This window comes from Muntiacus reevesi, chromosome 9 (genome assembly GCF_963930625.1).
Source record: "Muntiacus reevesi chromosome 9, mMunRee1.1, whole genome shotgun sequence".
Lineage (NCBI taxonomy): Eukaryota > Metazoa > Chordata > Mammalia > Artiodactyla > Cervidae > Muntiacus > Muntiacus reevesi.
In genome coordinates this window covers 60,740,566-60,744,248 of record NC_089257.1, presented here as the reverse complement: position 1 = coordinate 60,744,248, position 3,683 = coordinate 60,740,566, and the positions used below count along the sequence as shown (strand labels likewise).

The 3,683-nt window shown below is 50.2% G+C and overlaps 1 non-coding gene across 1 annotated transcript; it reads right to left on the bottom strand.

The window, feature by feature from the left end:
- Positions 1-548: 548 nt before the first annotated feature.
- TRNAG-UCC (transfer RNA glycine (anticodon UCC)) lies at positions 549-621 on the bottom strand. The gene has a single exon. It is a non-coding gene; the product is annotated as a tRNA-Gly (tRNA).
- Positions 622-3,683: the final 3,062 nt, after the last annotated feature.

The window sequence follows — 3,683 nt, the reverse complement described above, 5'->3', positions numbered from 1 at the left end:
CACTGAAGGTCTTGCCCACCTAGACAGGCGCCGGGAAAAAGTAGGGTGGCTTTAATGCGAGTTAAATGTGTCAGGATGCTTTTAGGGCAGGATAACCCACACCTTGGCGTGCAGGGGCTGAGCACCTACTACCAGGTTTCTTCTTGAGGGTGCTCGCCCAGGGTTCAATACCTGGACATCATAAATGTGCAGGGGTCATGGGTAGAGTCCAGGGCTGGGAAGACTCTGGAGTTGGATGCAAGTTTGTGAAACTATGCCTTTAATTTAAAATTTTTTGACCACATCTCATGGCACTCGGTGGGATGCAGTGCTTCCCAAGTGGCGCTAGTGGTAAAGAATCCCCCTGCTAATGCAGGAGACTTAAGACATGGGTTCCATCCCTGGGTCAGGAAGATCCCCTGGAGGAAGGCATGGCAGCTCACTCTGGTATTCTTGCCTGGAGAATCCCATGGACACAGGAGCCTGACGAGTTATGGTTCACAGGACTGCAAAGAGTAGGACATGACTGAAGTGATTTAGCACGCACACACGTGGCATCAGGATTTTAATTCCCTGACCAGGGATTGAACCCGTGCCCTCCGCAGTGGAAGCACAGAGTCTTAACCACTGGACCACCAGGGAAGTCCCAAGTGAATCTGTCCCTTTGAGGTATAAGGTTGATAGTGTCCATAAGATTCTCAAAGAGGACTGTGGTCTCAGAAATACAGAGTACCACTTGTTTGTGTGCTGTGAGACCCTTGCCAGCATGTTACATCACCTCCCCCCAGACCTGGGGACCAGGCACCAGATTTAGGTGCAGCTTTTCTGAACATGCTGTGGTAGTTCATGGTTCAGGGCCTTTGCCGGGGCTGTTCTGTCTTTGCCTCTTTGCCCATCTCCCAACTCCTATTCATCCTTCAACAGCCAGTTCAAGCTTTTGCTGATCTCCTCTCCATGGACAGAGCCAATTGTCCCCTCTTTTGTGTACATGCATGCTCAGTCTATCTTTCATGTCCAACTCTTTGTGACCTCATGGACTGCAACCCACCAGGCTTCTCTGTCCATGGGATTTTCCATGCAAGAATACTAGAATGGGTTGCCGTTTCTTCTCCAGGGAATCTTGGCCAACCCAGGGATTGAACCTGCATTTCTGGCATCTCCGGCATTGGCAGGCGGATTCTTTATCACTATGCCCCCTGTTTTGAGCCGGCGTCAAACTTTAAGCAGGTTTATGGGCGCACGTACCCCTCAGTGTTTTCAAACCGTTTGTTCTTGTGTTTATTTCACCAGGACTAGGTATTTCTCTTAAAAAAAAAACAACACAAACTTATCTTATTTATTATTTGTTTATTTGTCAGCTCCAGGTCTTAGTTGTGGCATGCTGAATCTTTAGTTGAGGTATGTGGGATCTAGTTCCCTGACCAGGGATGGAACCTGGGCCCCTGGAATTGGGAGCGTGGAGTCCTAGCCTCTGGACCGGGGAAGTCCCAAGACTAAGTATTTCCTGAGGGCAGATGTGCTCCTCTTCATTTCTGAATGGACCTTTTGAGTAAACCTTTAATAAAATGTGTTAAATTGATTTGATGAGGCCCTTTCAACCCAAATGGCCACAACCGGGTAGGTATCAAGAAAAATGCCCTCTAAGTGTGAAGATTGGAATGGTTGCAGCACAGCTGTTATGAGGAAGCCATGTCCCTCCTCGTGGATATTTCCTTGGGTTTGGAACAGGCTGAGTTTGATGTATGAGGGCAAACAAGGAAGGAGGTCGTCCTGTGGGTCGTCAGAGCTCTGGTCCTAAAGGAGGAGAGAGGTCAGGGCTGGACATGGAGGCTTAGGGTGTCATGGAGGAACCACGTGTGGCCCATTTCACAGATGGACTAAGGAGAGGACACCGTGGAGCACTCGGGAGAGGGGCCCTGCGATGTGGAGCACATCCCGGACCCCTCCCGGTGCCAGGCGGGTGCCCGAGTGCCTCACTGGATCTGCACAACAGCCCTTTGCCAGAGGTTCCTGTTTGCTCTAGTGTGTTGATGGGGAACAGGGCCAGGGAGGTTGCACTGTTGGCCCGAGGCCACATAGCATGTCTGTGGTGGGGTCAGAACTCGGCTGCAGGAGTCTGGCTGTGAGTCTGGGCACTGCTGGAGAATGCATCTCCAAGCTAGAGAGGCGTGAACGAACCACAGAGGGTCTGAGCCTGGCCGGAGGCTGGGGTGGGGCCCAGTGGCCCCTGCTTCACCTCGGGGTGTAATTCTTCAGCCAGGGTCGTGAGGAGACATGGAAGTCATTTTGAAAAAGGGGCTGAGAGCACGTCTGTGCGTTAAGTAGTCACACCAGAAATGGAGCTCTGCTCACTCCAAATCACCTTATCTCTAGTCTTTAGAATGTTCTTTTGGCTGAAACTATATTGAATTAATTTGATTGAAGTTTTTTTTTCCTAAGATAATTTTTTTCTTATTATAAAATGATATATGTTCTTTGACGAGAGTTTAAAATACAGTGTGGCAAATGTAAGAGAGTGGGAATCGCCCATAATTCTACTATGTATAATAATGTTAATAATCATAACTGATGTGTTGAATGCTATGTATTAAGGACTATACTCAGGGCTTTGAGGTACTGTTATCATTAACCCTTTTTTTAGTGTGTGAGGAAAACAGACTCAGAGAGGTTAAGTAACTTGGCAAAGGTCACACAGCCAGGAATTGGTGAGATTTGAATATGCACAGGCTGACTCCAGAGCCTGGGCTCTTAAGTTCCTCCTTCTTGTGTGAAACAGCAACAGCAATGAATTGGAAAGGGGGGAGTTGAAGCTGTTTACTGGATTTTGCCTACTCGGGGCTGGAGAAATTGTGATTATAGTGGTCAGGTGGGGACCACCAGTTTCAGGAATCTTTAGATAACAACGCCTAGTGGTTCTTTAACTCAGGCTTTAAGAAGACAGAGAAGGAGTTACTGAAAGCCACTGAGGCGTCTCCATCCTGAGCTTTTCACTCGGTTGAGGCTGTGTGCAAACAGGGGTGCACCAGGGACAGTCTCCCTCCATCAAGGGGAGAGGCTCTGGGCCGAGCTCCCCTGGGCTCGGCTTTGTGGTCTGGTGCCCACTTCATGGCCTGGGTCCCCTCCCTTTGTCTCCTCCGTGCCCCTGTAGCCAGTGGCTAAGAGTCTTCAGTCCTCATGGTCCGGGTGTTGACCCCGAGTCATGGTGGACCTGTCCTGTGCTTCTAACAGGGTCCCTTGGGGTGTCATCATTCCAGGGGCGCCAATGTGTGGAGGAGAAAGGAGGTGTTTGCAGGCAGTACCCCTCTCTGAAAACCATGCCTTATGGCATCCACATGACCATTCCTCTTCAGCTGGTTCATCCCCTGTGAACGTGGGTTTGCTCATGCATTTCTCAGGACTGCACCTGGTCCGGAGAAATGATTAGGAGTATTTTCAAGGAGGGCGAAAGAACAGGGTGAGCCGAGTGAGAACAGACCAAGTGGTCTGGAGTGGTTCTTTCTGGGATGGCAGAGGACTTACTGGGGGCTGTGTCTGCTTCCCGCCAGGCTATGGGTGCGTGGCTTCCGTGCCTGCCGGACCAATAACCATTAACCCTGAGTGCCCAGTGTTGCTCCCCTTTCTGAGTCAGAGGTGCCAGCTCTCCCAGAGTCCCCTCCCCACTATGTGGCTATTACTAATAAGGATGGGATTGGCAGAGGGGACAG